General features: G+C 37.8%; 1 protein-coding gene and 1 pseudogene across 1 annotated transcript in view; both read left to right on the top strand.

Annotated features, from left to right (window-relative positions):
• Window positions 1-306: 306 nt before the first annotated feature.
• On the top strand, window positions 307-1,972 carry LOC123950418 (annotated as a pseudogene).
• Window positions 1,973-7,010: 5,038 nt separating this feature from the next.
• The window catches only part of SCN7A (sodium voltage-gated channel alpha subunit 7), a 124,870-nt gene continuing 116,833 nt past the window's right edge, over window positions 7,011-15,047 (top strand). The window contains exons 1-2 of the mRNA XM_046019407.1: window positions 7,011-7,146; window positions 9,334-9,523. The gene's annotated coding sequence lies outside the window, so the exon portion shown is untranslated. The remainder of the gene's footprint in view (window positions 7,147-9,333; window positions 9,524-15,047) is intronic.

Here is a 15,047-nt window from a genome sequence, read left to right as displayed (position 1 = left end):
TAAACAGGCAATGAAGGGAGGGGGGGTCAAGTACCAAATGACTGGTTTCTTTTTCTATTTTAAAATTTAGATGACTAGTTCTGAAAGAATCAAGTGAAGTTGTACTCAGAGAGAAATCACGTGTTATTTTGGCAAGTTTTCGAACCATTTGGCCCTTAAGATTTGCAGACTAATAAGCAAGTTTTGAACTCCATCTAAAGTTCATTCATACTCGTGGAGCTCAGACTCCTGGCAGCAGTTACACCTAAGCAGGGCAGGCAAACAGGCTTGCTACTTTCCCCTTTTCCAACCTCCTTTTCCTCAGGGATGTACAGGTTTTTTGCAGCACACAATGTGCCGCGAATTAAAAATCGCTCTGGGAGCTTCCAGGTTGGTGAATACATAGTGACTGGGGCAGAGCCGCGCGCCTGGAGAGAGCCTGGAACCTCTCCTCCCGTTCTCCTGCTCGGGTGCTTTGTGTCTCTTCCTCTGCGTGTTCATTCTCAGTCTGTTCAAAAGCTCACCTTTCCACAGAGGTTCCTCTTTCTGGAAAGAGCACAGCCTCCTTGCGTCCAGCTGAGCAGTGAACCCCAAAGAGGATGGGCCGAGACCACGGGAGCCTATGGGACCTCCAGACCAACCCGCAAGGGGGAGCGACCATTTCCAGCGGCTCCTGCGGAGGGCGCCGACACGGCGCCGCTGTGGCGCAGGCTCGGACTGTGAGTTCCCGCCAATTCCCGCAGCGGTGATTCGGCAGCCCTGAGTCCCGCGCTCCACGCAGTCGCAGCCGCAGACGTTCGACCGCCCCAGCTGCCCCAGCTGCTTCAGCTCTGTTATCTGTGCCAGCGGAAGTATGGTGGAGTGATAAAAAAAAATTGCTTTCACACAACGAGTTTTCATTCAAACCAGAAAATGGCGATCGCGTTTGCTGTGAGTCCTTGGACACCCAAAGTGACCTGGAAAAAGAGATGCAGGAAGTGCGCGGTGTATTCCCACAGACCCGATCAGCATGAAACAGTGAAGCCCGGAGCTTCCCCGGCTCAGGAGAAAGAACTATTTGACAATGATATCACAGGCTATGACAGTGTGTTAGATGTACTGGTTCTGTAGACATAGGTTCTGAGTCTCGGCCCCTCAGGATGATGGCCATATGCATCATGGACTGAGCATTGAAGGAGGGCTTTTTTGGACTTACGCATCGTCTCTAGGTGTGATCTGGATGGAAGGAGGGGTGTTCATTGTTGGGTCCGTGATAAATCAGAAAATTGTCCTCCACAGTACATTCTGGGATATTTGACAGTGAGTCTTGAAAAGGGTGGTGAAAATGTTAAGATCAAAGTTCATCTAAGTGAAAGAATTCACCTTCGGTCAGAATATCTATAAACATAATTTTAAAATACGTCAAAAATATATGCCTTGGTTGATCAATATATTCTTGAAAATAAAGGTGGGATAAGATTTGAGAACTTGCCCTTGAGCCAATTCATGAGGAACTTCAACAAATCTTCCAAAAGCATCACAGTTCACTTCTGCGCTGGGAGTATTTCAAGATGGTAGCCAGCAGATGTCAGAATAACATAAAAAATGACAAACGTGGACCCAGGCTTGAGTGGGAGATCACACTCAGACACTGTTTTCTATGGCTGGCTGGATGTCCATGTTAAAGAAGGAATCAATCTTTTACTGAAGAGCTTTCTTAATATTCATACTAAAACAGGCTGCATTTCTGTGAGTATTGATTTACAGAAAGTAGATCAGTTTGATCCATTTACTGTTCTAAACAAAATCTCCATCTGCCATGAATTGGGTAACATTTCCACTAAGGCAGAAGAAAAAGAGGAGAATGAAGCTGAATGTGATATTAAACATAGAATCAGAGATTATAAGAACTTTAGCTCCATATGTGGAAGTTTTCAAACAGTTTCTTGAGAACCTAGACAAGTCCTGAAAAGGTGAACTTCTCAAAAAGAATGATTTACAAAAAGATTTCTGAAGGTAACAATTTCCCCCCAAACCAATGCGGATATCTTCAATCTAAAATCAAATACTTCAAAAGCCATTCCATAAATATGGCAGGACCATGTATGCGTCTTAATGCTCAAAGCAAAATTTCCTTTTCTTGAGAAATAATTATGTTGAAAATACTCCTGAGAACACCAAAGGAGAGTGACAAGACTCCTGGAAGGAGCAATAATGGGAAGGATAAGTGGATTGCATGTAAATTTGCAAAATTTAATATTATACAATGATAAGTCTAAGATTTCCAATACAATACTCAGCTTTACCAATTGCTGTAGATAGCGGTAAGTGAGCAGCAGTGTACCTGAGATTTTAATCTCACCCCAATGGATACAGGTCCATAGTTCTGGAGTGACTATTCTAGATGAATGAGACCTTTGTCTTTAAGTCTTTGACCCTTAATTATCCCCGAAGTGTGTATTCAGTTACTTCCTAATTTTGCTTACTAATATTTTTATGTTTTAAAAATCATTATAAACTGGGCCTCTAAACTTACAAAAACTTCCATTCAAAAGATATAGGTTACTATATTACAATAGTAAGATCTAATAGTGTATCTTTCACAACTAGCAATTATAGCTCCTTACTGCTTCCCTCAGAAACAATTGGATTATTACCCGTATAAAGAAAACAGCTTAGAAAAAAATTGCTGACTTCACCAACAAATCTGTTGTATTTGTCAAAACGCTTGGACTTTCTATATATCTGATACTTTAATTTTAAAGGTTTTGCTTCTTCCTTGTTTGATTTTGTGCTGTAGATTTTGAAGTATCAGATTTCTTTTGCCTGGTTTTATAGCCAGTTGAAACAAAGCAATTGTTATGGTTTACATTCTATTTTCTGAAAAACATTAAGAAGCAAGGTATTGGGCTAGTAATTTCCATGACTTATGAAAATTTTCCTTCCTTTGCATTTCCTTTAACATGGTTTTCTCTGCAGTTATATAGTCTTTTTTTAATCTTTTAGTTTACATAGAGCAGACTAATGAAAGCAACACACTGAAATGCCTTGCATTCCTTTCTCTGCCAATTTTTTTAAGAAGTATTACAGACTATTGTGAAGACAAAAATGCCACTCTTCACTGAAGTCTGTATATGAGGATCGTGAAAATGGCACAGTAGAAAACAACCTAAATGAGAGTTGATTTGGGAGAAATCAGATCAGTGTGCATTATGAGAAGCATTAAGTGAGATTTTAGCTCCACCTAGTGTCCTGCGGTAGAATCATATCTTGGAAATTAAAATAAGCCATCCTAGGCAAGACTCAGATTAAGCAGGAGCACAAGGCTGGTCCCTAACTCAAAGCAGTTCCAATAAAAGGCCTGTTGTTTTGTGTTTCTTAGTTGCTGTACTGAAAAACAGCCATGCAAGAGAAACGTTCTTGGATCTAAGGAATTTGCCAGATATTTACAAGGCCAATTAGTACAAGCGCTCTTTCATATATCAGCTTTAAAAATAGGAAGATTTGAAGTGATAGAAACCCTGATCTGCTGAAAATAACAAGACAATGATGGAAGTCAGGATGGCCATAACACCTGGAAATAACAAAGTTCACAACACATCTAAGGATAATTTTACATATACATGAATGAGGTCATACTGTGCTTTTCTTTCCTTTTAGTGCAAGTATATTTCAATATAACCATTTTAGAATTGAATTGAGATAATAGACAAAAAACAAATGAAGACATAGAGCATATGAATAATAAAATAAATATATTTGATTATATAACTATGGCTGTAGTGGGGGGAGGGAAGAACTTAAATTTACCAAATAGAGAATAATCTTTATTGTATACCTATAGAACATTTATAAAAATTAATCATACGCTTGACTAAAATGAATTTCTTAAATCCAAAAAGTAATGTGTTTGTAGATCACATTCTCAAAATAAAACTAGAAAAATAATTATGTTTCATGATTATTTAGGAATTAAGAAGCACACCCAACTCTTGAATGAAAGGAAACAAAAATAAAATTATAAACTAAATAACAATGAGAAGGAGAATATGTTATAACAAAGCCTAGGGGATCAAGAAAAAGCAGGATTGAAAAAAAAATTTTGACCTTTACAACATTCCATTATTCATGAAGAAAGATGAAAAATAAAGGAATTAATATTTATCTTAAGCTATTAGAAAAAGAATGACAATCTGGAATGAGAAAAGAAAATTAGTAAAGATGTAAAACCAATTTGCTTAAAAACGTTTTATTAAGAAACAATAATATAAAACAACATCCCTATTTATATATGCTTGAAGGGGTCAAATACAGTATTATTTCAAAGTCATCCCAGCAAAGTTTTCAAAGTCTGACTCCTCCATGAACACAAATAAGAGGCAATTTAACATTTTTAACCAATACCTCTTTCAAAGTATGTCAGTACTCCATCCAATTTGAATTGCCATAAGAGCTTCTTAGCTTCCTGCTTGGGCCCATTTTAATGTTTCACATATTCTAATGAGGTAGGAGTAATTGCCCAATTTTTCTCTATAGGGCCCAAATGTAAGTACCTTGGATTTTGTGAATCAGATTGTTGTGTCTGGTGTCTGTCCCAGCTACTCAACTCTGCCCATTGTTGCTCAAAAGTAGCCATAAACAACATTTAAGTATGGCTGTGTTCCAATACAGATTTGTTTATAAGGAAAAAAAAAAAAGATTTGCGGATGAATTTGGCCTATGGGCTATGTTTGCTGACCCTGGGTAACAGTGAATAGGGACCACAGATCTATATGTGAATATATAAATAATTTCACTTCAAAACAAAGAGCATATCCATTTGAGAATGATAGTAAAGACAATAACAAAATAATTACTACTATTACTATTATACTATCATTTTGGTGGGGACTTTCTACAGATTTTTTAATATAGTGTTGATGAAGTTCTAGAACCTAGGTGAGGTTCGGTGGGGTGGGGTCCGGAGCCGATGACCAAGAAAGAATTCTTGAGACATCTTTGGTGCAAAATGGTGGTTTATTAAAGCATGGGGACAGGATCCATGGGCAGAAAGAGCTGCTGCCCCATTATCCTGAGGAGTGGCTAATTATATACAAAGGAGTTGGGTAGGTGAGAACAAAGGGGGTGATGTTAGTCTCTAAGGAATTTTGGAAGCAAGGTCTCCAGGACCTTGAGGGGCTAACTATTGTTGGGAGAAATGTTATTTATTACTAGTAATAAAAATCTTTTTGTGAGACCCTTTAAGATGTATATTAGTGGGCCATATGCTTGGGAATGATTCTCAACACTATCTTGGAGATCTAGAGATAAAGTTTCACATTTCTCCTATCAAGTGTCCTTGTTAGTGAGATTTGGGTTTAGAAGAAATTTAATTTTATTTAGGACTTAAGGAACTGAGTTATTTGCCTCTTGAAATTGTGCTATTGTTAAGATAGCCTCCTTGTTGTAAATCTCTAGGACACTGGTAAACCAAGGGAGACTCCTGTCTTGCAGGATTGTGATCTCTGCAAGTTAACTATTTGTTTTTCTTTTAGGGCAGTTAGAGGTGCCTGAGGAATGTCACACATATAACTGAGGGGAGCAGGTGGAGAGGGGGTGTAAGGTGCCAGCTTTTGCTTTGTCCTCAGCCAGCCTTCTGCTCCCTCATCAGTGTTTTATTTTATTAAGTGTGATTTCTCACCTAATAGTCACATCAGCCCTGCGAAGTAAGTAGTGATATCACTGCCCTTTTCCAGATGGAGAAACTGAGATTTAGACACTTCAGATATCTGAGCAATGCTCTAATTGTAAGGCGGTAGTTTGAGATTAAAAGTCATGTCTGCTGAGTCCAAGTTCTAAACAGCTCCACAGCAATGCTTGGAATCACGGTGTCATATACCCAGCACATGACAGTGTTTTTCCTGGGTTCAGGAAGCTATTGTTACATGTCCATATTTCTCTGAAGGCACTTCCACTCCATTTCCCAGGAAGCAATACTCCATCCCATCCTCCCTTCCCACCTTGCTACAGCACTGAATTGTCCGTAATGGTAGAAGAAGTGAGCATTCCAGTTAAGAGTGCACCATTCCCTGAATCATATAATCATCAGGTTAGGACCCAAGCTTTATAATTTAGGCAGTATGGACCCACTCTCTCTTGTCCTTTTGGAGTGAGTTGTGTCCAAGCACAGCAAATGCTTGCTGCTATAAATTCCATGAAATAAACTGAAGAAGCAGGGCTTCTTTTAGGCCCAGCTGTCTGCCTGTAATGTGATGTACAGATCAGAGACTTGAGGCTCAAAATAAATTTCAAGGCTCAAAATAAAGGTAGAAATACCCTGCTATGTTCTTCAGTCCAGCTTTACTGGTAAGAAATCTGAGCCTATTTTAATACTTACTGGGTCCTTGTTTGACTTTAATTGGGCAAGTTCCCAAGATGGGGAGAGTGAATAATCAGGCTCACTCAAACCTCCTGACTATAGGAACCACAGAAATTATAATACATGCCTGAGGCTACTTGAGAGTCCACATTTTTTCTGGAATGTTATCTGCTTAGAGTATACCCAAAGGCAGAGTAGTTCTAAAATCTGTTGAATTCCTCTCCATTTGACAACTCTTTAAGAGAATTTCTTATATAATTGCCTATAATGAAGTTAATGGAAGACTAACAAATTATAGTCTGATCATGAAACAGGCTGGAACTGAACTTAATGAGACAAGGTGAAATTGCGGAAGACTGTGGAATGAATTACAAGGATCAATGGTAGTCACCACTTACTGAACTGTTTGATAAGATGAAGCTCAACTGCAATGAGATGATTAAGGCAAGAACAAGGAAATTAAAGGAAGAATAGTTATCAATTATTTTGTTTTCTTGGAGTTCAAATGTTCATCCTTATGTAAGAAGAATATAATTCAGGCACAAAGATGCATTCTTTGAAAAATATGTCAGGCCAATACGTTACTGAGGAAAAACCTCACTTGTTTACGACGTTTTAAATAGCTCCTTTTAGATTCTAGAATCTAGAAGTCTTGCCTAAGCCTGTGGCTTGGGACAATCATCAGAACTTTGCTTTCATGCAATCAGGCAGAAATACAGATTCTCTTGGCATCATCTAGTGAGATCGCAGCCTGTCAGTTTGCACTCTGCAGCTACAAAGAAAGCAAAACTTCGGAATATGAGAATTCTCCCTGGGTAATTGTAACAGAGGTAAGAGGAATGTCTGGCACATGAAAGGTTTTTTTTTTCTTAAATTTGAGGATTCGGATTTGCTAATCTCACAACATTTAACAAGCATAGTCAGAAGATAGTTTGGAATTATTCCTGGTTTATCTACATAGATTCAGTAATAATATATGAAAAATATAGGTTTTTTTAAGGGAAAAAAACCTGCCTGCTGTATTTGAATATAAAAATGTACCAAAAAATAAAATAATAAAATGATACCAAGATATGAATCCTTTCCACTATTATTTAAATATATATTTAATCAGACTTGGAAAAGTTCTGACCAGTAGAAAGATGGATTTTGATGGGAAAATGTTGGGGTTCAGAGCAAATGGTTAAGAAAGAATTCTTGAAATGTCTTTGGTTCCAAAAAGGTGGTTTTATTAAAGTATGTGGGCAAGACCTGTGGGCAGAAAAAGCTGCGCTGGGGTTATGAGGAGTGGCTGATTTTATACTTCCAAGGGGAGGGCTTTAGGGATAGTGTAAGTCTCTAAGGAGTTTGGAAGCAAGATTTCCAGGACTTTGAAAGGCTAGCTGTTGTTAGGAAAACTTCATTTACTACTGTCTAGTAAAATCTCAGTCATAAGACCCTTTAAATGTATATCAGTGGTCCATATGTTTGGAGGATGATTGCCAACATATAACTTTGGGGGTAGAAATAAAGGAAGTTTCCAAAGGAATTTTTGTATCTTAAAGGTGACTCAGGATCCTAGAGGTCAGGCTAATGATAAGCTAAGGTTACCTTTTGCCCTTAGCAAAGTTGTTGTTATTGCTGTTGTTTTTAAGATTTTATTGATTTATTTAGGGGCGCCAGGGTGGCTCAGTGGTTTAAAGCCTCTGCCTTCCGCTCAGGTCATGATCCCAAAGGTTCTGGGATCCAATCCTGCACAGGGAGGCTGCTTCCTCCTCTCTCTCTGCTTGCCTCTCTGCCTACTTGTGATCTCTGTCTGTCAAATAAATAAATAAAATCTTAAAAAAAAAGATTTTATTGATTTATTTAAAAGAGAGAGAGAGAACACGAAGGGGGGTAAGAGGCAGAGGGAGAGGGAGAACAGACTCCCCACTTGAGGAGGGAGTCCAACTCTGGGCTGACCCCAGGCCCCCAAGGTCTTGCCCTGAGCCAAAGGCAGACACTTAACTGAATGAGCCTCCCAGACACCCTGCCCTTAGCAAAGTATTAACATCAGGGCAGTTGAGTTCCTGGAGGAAGGTCACTCTCCCTGTCTCATGGACTTGTCAATGGGCTATAGAATGCAAAGAAATTTATTTTTTTTTTCTTTTGTCTTTGTTCTCCACATCAGATTAGATGTACAAAAAATGAAAAGGATAAGCACCTATTAGTTAGATAAAGAGCTGAAATTAAATTTTAGGTTATGGGTAAATTAATAGAAGACTATTCTAGTAGAAAGATAATTTGAAGTGTGAATTATAGTTTAGGGCATGGATAAAAGGGAGTAATTAACACATGTAATGAAAATGTAAATATTGCTTCTAATTTGCTAGAAAAGTTTGATTTAAACAATATAATTCCAGAGTGCCTTTTAGGTAGTGAAGTTTGTATATCAGTTACATGCTTGGATTTATAACATTAACTCTCAGGAGCTATTGGTTTTTTTCCCCTCTAATAATCAAAACAACAGCATAAAATATTTGGTACTTCATGAGTTAAGCACATACCTAAATCAATGTCTACAGGTATATTTACATTTACATTGCCTCTTTGTCCTTCTCCCATTATCAATCTCTTACTCCTCCAGGGGTAATTCAGTTTTGAAAAACTAAGATATATTGAAGCCACTTAAAGCACCTCAGAAAACAAAATAAAACAAAACTAGATTTCTTTAGAATATTCCAAGAATTGCTTTAATTCTCTGTCCTCAGCAATAGCAAAATAATTGACTCTTTTAGGTGAATCAATACTAGTTTTTTTTTTCCCTTTGCCAACCTTAAAATGAAACAAAGTTATGGTCATACCATAGGGATATTAAATTCCTTTTGCTGTTGTAGCAAACCTCACAAACATAGTGGCTTAAAACAACACTAATTCACAATCTTATCATATGGAGGTCAGAAGTCCTAAACTTAAGGTGTGCGTGTTTGCGGGGGGTGGGGGGGGCTGCATTCTTTTTGGCAACTCTAGAGAAAAATCTGTTTGCTTGTCTTTTCCAGCATCTGGAGTCCTCCTGCATTCCGGGGTTCGTGGCCCTTTCTTCCATCTTCAAAACTATCTCTGATTCTGACGCCTCGTCTTCTTCTTTTAAGGACACTTGTGATTACAGTGGATCCACTCAGATAGAGAGGTAGTCTCCCCAACACAAGATCTTTAAATTAATCACATCGACAAAGTTCCTTTTGCCAGGTAAGGTAACATACTGACAGGTGTTGAGAATTGGGGCATGGACGTCTTTAGTGGGGGCAGGGGGGTATGGGGAGGATGTCATTCTGTCTACTACAGTAGCATTTACGAACTTGAGTCTAATGTGGTTTAGGGAAGAGAAAATAATAGAGATGAAAAAAGGGAAAAGCCCTGGGGCGCCTGGTGGCTCAGTGGGTTAAAGCCTCTGCCTTCAGCTCAGGTCATGATCCCAGGGTTCTGGAATTCAGCCCCGCATCAGGCTCTCTGCTCTGCGGACAGCCTGCTTCCTCCTCTCTCTCTCTCTCTCTCTGCCTTCCTCTCTGCCTGCTTGTGATCTCTGTCTGTCAAATAAATCAACAAAATCTTAAAAAAAAAAAAAAAAAGGGAAAAGCCCTTTTCGAAACAGTTTAACTTTTTTCCTTATCACTAAAACTACAATGAAAGAAATTTATGTAATTTTTATGAGATATTAAATGGGAAATAAGTTCTGTAAAGTCAGAAGCTGGCCTCTTTTGGACAGTGATTATGTAATTATTTTAATCTGTTTTTATGAGATATTTCAACAATTCAAAGATGTAAATTGCCTTCCTTTTCCTACTATTTGCTTTATCTGTCATTCTATAGATATGTAAATGAAAGTCAGAGATGTGAAAAAGAACTTCACATTTAAGAATTTTGTGAAAGGTATCTATCTGACCAGCTTCATGATTATACTCTAGTTCAAGCCCCAACACTTCACATGTAAATTATGATGTATCTAGTTACTAGTGTCTTTTTTTTTTTTAAGATTTTTATTTATTTGACAGAGAGAGACAAAGCAAGAGAGGGAACACAAGCAGGGGGAGCTGCAGAGAGAAAGGGAGAAGCAGGCTTCCCACTGAGCAGGGAGCCAGATACGGGGCTCGATCCCAGCACTCCGGGATCATGACCCGAGCTGAAGGCAAACGCCTAATGACTGAGCCACCCAGGTGCCCCTTTTTTTGTTTTTTTTGTTTTTTTTGTTTTTTAATTTTTTTTTAAACTAGTGTCTTTTCAAAGCTGTTCCCTACAATCTATCGAAATATTATTCTCTTTAACACATGCTGCTTAACAATCACTGTTTTTTCAGCACCTTAGATCTTACCCCCTAATGGACTGATTCGTTCATCAGTTCTTTTATTCATTAATTTATTCTAGTGATGTTTTATTGGCTATTTTCTAGGGTTTGTGCTAGAAACTGGGTGCAGGAAGGAGTACGTGACAAGCACAAAAAAAAAAAAAAAATGTCAGTGCATGCGTTTTCCCCGCTTTTTCCAGGCTCACCACCACTGAGAATTATTTTGTTACTTTAGGGAGACAATAGCATACTGATTAATGATGAAGATCATAGACAGTAGACTCAGACTTTCTAGGTTCAGACAGGATGTCAACCATTCTTATCCTTCTGATCTTGACAAATTACTCACCTCTTTGTGCCTCACATTTGTCTCATTAAAATGAGAATTGCTTTAGCCCTTATCTACTGGGATTTTTGTAGTTTAAATAAGCCAGTCTACAGAAAGTGCTGAAACCAGTGCCTGACATATTGCAAAGCCCTCAGTAGATGCTAGCCATTATTATTTCCCTTTCCTTGCTTATTTCTTTAAAGAGTATCTCCTAACCAAAGAGCCCCATGCTTATTCTAATAGTGACTAAAAGGAAAGCTGAAGAAGAGAGGGTGGTAGGATTTGCTTTGGCTGGAGCACAAGATTTCTCTTAGGAGAGAATAGAGGAAAGACAAGAAATGGAGATGGCCGAGAGGTATAAGAAATACTGAAAGTGGAAAAAAAAAAGTAGGGAAATGATTTTTAACAACATGTCTTAGTAAGATACTAAGGCTTTAGAAATTTTAAGAAGATTCAGTAGAAACTAAAAATTTTTTTTTAAGGTTGCCAGATGATTTTGTCATTCATTAATTCATTCAACAAATTATTAATGGAGCTAGAACTATGTGTCATATATCTTGTGCTAGGTACCTGTGATAGTCATGAAAGGTTCTGTCTGCATTTGGCTTTTGTTCAAGGAAATGACAAACATTGATTGAATAATCAGACATAGAAATGTTAAATTATTATGTTTCAGTTGCTATAATCATTCACTCCAGATGATCAACAAAGCTTTTGTTGGTATCTGACTGGTGATTAAGGGAGGAGCTTGGCCTGTTTTAGGAACAGAAGTAAGGGGTGTGGCTGGGTTGCATTCAGTGAGTGCTTGAAGTGAAAGAAGAAGAGGGATAAGACATGTCAGATATGTGTGTGTGTGTGTGTGCGTGTGTGTGTGTGTGTTCCCATGTGAGTCTTAATAAAGATTTTGGTTTTTGTCTTTAGGAGAAATGGCCTGATATAATCAGTTCTATATAGTGAAAGAATTTTTCTTCAGATACTGCTTGGAATAAAAGACCAGTTGGACAGACCAGTGGAAGGCCACTGAATTCATACTGAGGAGAGCTGAGTGGCTAGAATAGGGTAGTGATATCATACAGGTGGCTGAGTGTATGGATTTAAAAGCTGTTTAAGAGTGAATCAGCAAGTTCCACTAATAATGATGGAACAGGTGTGAGGTTCAAGGAGAAGGTATGACAGATGACTTGTAATTTTCTGGCTCGACTAACTAGTTGGATAGATGGCAGCTGCATTCCTGGGAAGACTGGAAGAGACTAGAAACTGCATTGGATTTATTTTTGACTCTGAAAAATCTGTCCTCAAAATGAAAGAGGGTTTATCTAGAATTAAAATCATCACCGTAGAGATGAGCCAAAAGTACTGATGAACTATGAACATTGAAATTTACTGTTAAAAGATATGCAAATTTTGTTTCATTTTACAGAGTTATTTTAGTTTCAGGTGTATCATATAATGATTCAACAATTCTGTACATTTTGCAGTGCTTATCAAAATAAGTATACTATAGTGGGGTGCCTGGGTGGCTCAGTTGTTAGCGTCTGCCTTTGGCTCTGATCAGGACCCCAGGGTCCTGGGATTGAGCCCCGCATGGGGCTTCCTGCTCAGTAGGAGCCTGCTTCTCCCTCTCCCACTTCCCCTGCTTTTGTTCTTGCTCTTTCTGTCAAACAAATAAATAAATCTTTAAAAAAAGAGTTTACTATTAATGTCCTTTGTCTATTTTACCCATTACTCCACCCACCTCCCCTCTGGCAACCACCAGTTTTTTTTCTCTGTATTTAAGAGTCAGGGGGCGCCTGGGTGGCTCAGTGGGTTAAAGCCTCTGCTTTAGGCTCAGGTCATGATCCCAGAGTCCTGGGATCGAGCCCCGCATCAGGCTCTCTGCTCAATAGGGAGCCTGCTTCCTCCTCTCTCTCTGCCTGCCTCTCTGCCTAGTTGTGATTTCTCTCTGTCAAATAAATAAAATATTAAAAAGAAAAAAGAGTTGGTATTTTGTTTGTCTCTTTTTTTCTTTATTCACTTTTTTTTCCTTAAATTCCACGTTTGAGTGAAATGATATGGTATTTGTCTTTCTCTTACTGATTTATTTCACTCAGCAGTGTACATTTAGATACAGCTTTGTTTTGGCAAATGGTAAGATTTCATTCTTTTTTATGGCTGAGTAATATTTCTCTGTGTGTGTGTGTGTGTGTGTGTGTGTGTGTTGTGTATTCATATCTCACATCTTCTTTATGTATTCATCAACAAATGGACACTTGGGTTGCTTTCATATCTGGGCTATTTTAACTAATGCTGCAATAAATATAGGACAGCATATATCTTTTTGAATTAGCATTTTGTTTTCTTTGAATAAGTACCCACTAGTGGAATTATTGGATTTTATAGCAATTCTATTTTTAACTGTTTGAGGAAACATCATACTGTTTTCCATAGTGGTTGCACTAAATTCTATTCCCACCAACAATGCATGAAGGTTCTTTTTTCTCCACATCCTTGTCAACACTTCTGCCATTCTGAAGGTTGTCTTTTTGTTTTGCTGATGGTTTTCTTTGCCAGGCAAAGCTTTTTATTTTGGTGTGGTCCTAGTAGTTTTCTTGGTTTTTATTTCCTTTGCCTCAGGAGACATATCTAGAAAAATGTTTTTATTTCAAACAGATTACTTCTTATGTCTTCTTCTAGGAATTTTATGGTTCCAGGTCTTGCATTTATCTTTAATCCATTTTGCATTTATTTTTGTGCCTTGTTTAAGACAGTGGTCCAGTTTCATCGTTTTGCATTTAGCTGTCCAGTTTTCCCAGCACCATTTGTTGAAAAGACTGTCTTTTTCCCATCATTTATTCTTGCCTTCTTTGTCATTGATTAATTGACCATAAAAGCATGGGTTTATTTTGCATTTTATTTTATTATTTTATTTTTTTAAATTAACATAATTATTATTTGATTCAGGGGTATAGGTCTGTGATTCATCAGTCTTACAAAATTCACAGTGCTCTCTACAATACATACCCTCCCCAAAGTCCATCACCCAGCCACCCCATCCCTTCCTCCACTCCAGCAACCCTCAGTTTGTTTTCTGAGATAAGAGTCTCTTATGGTTTGTCCCCCTCTCTGGTTTCATCTTGTTTCATTTTTCCCTGCCTTCCCCTACGATTCTCTGTCTTGTTTCTCAGTCCTCATATCAATGAGATCATATGATAATTGTCTTTCTCTGATTGACTTATTTCACTTAGTGTATACCCTCTAGTTCCAAGCATGGGTTTATTTTGGGCTCTCTATTCTGTTCTATTGATCTATGTGTCTATTTTTGCGCCAGAGCTATACTGTTTTGATTACTACAGCTTTGTAGTATATCTTGAAATCTGGGATTGTGATCTTGCCAGCTTTTTTTTTTTTTTTTTTCCCCAAAATGGCTTTGTCTATTCAGGATTTTTTTTGTGGTTCCACACAAGTTTAGTGATCATTTTCTCTGGTTTTGTGAAAAATATGGTTGGTATTTTGATAGAGACCACATTAAATCTAGAGATTGCTTTGGGTAATATGGTAATATGGACATTTTAACAATATTAGTTCTTCCAATGTGCAATGCTCTTTTTAATTTATTTTAATTTTTTTTTTATTAAATAGAGAAAATCAAGGAGACTTCTTTGTAAAGTTTCAAATTAAACAATATTTTTCACCCAACCTGTATGGAAACCCAATTCTAAAACATTAGGAGCTTTTCTTGGCTGAAAAAAGATGTCAGTATTAGGCATGCCTGGATGAATTTAAAGTCTTTGTACTGCCCTGCTAACTGGGTCTTGAGACTTGGCTGCTGATATACAATTTGAAGATAGTAAGCATTGTTTTTGACCAGAGACTGAAGAAATTTATAGGTAATTCTGTGCAAAGAAGAAGAGAAAAGGAATTTGTTTTAAAAGAATAGTAAGCTCTTATTATAGAAGAGAGAGAGAAACCATTGAAGAAGCACAAAAATGCTGCCAATTGTGTAAAGGTCTGTTGGGCCAAGTATTGGTAGACAGTGTTCCAGCAGAGAATGCTCTTATTATACTAGAGGTAGCACAGTAACTTGGAATCATATGCAGAATTCATAAGTTATTTAAATAAGAAAG

This window comes from Meles meles, chromosome 9, assembly GCF_922984935.1.
Source record: "Meles meles chromosome 9, mMelMel3.1 paternal haplotype, whole genome shotgun sequence".
Taxonomy (NCBI): Eukaryota; Metazoa; Chordata; class Mammalia; order Carnivora; family Mustelidae; genus Meles; species Meles meles.
This window is presented reverse-complemented; position numbering and strand designations above follow the sequence as displayed.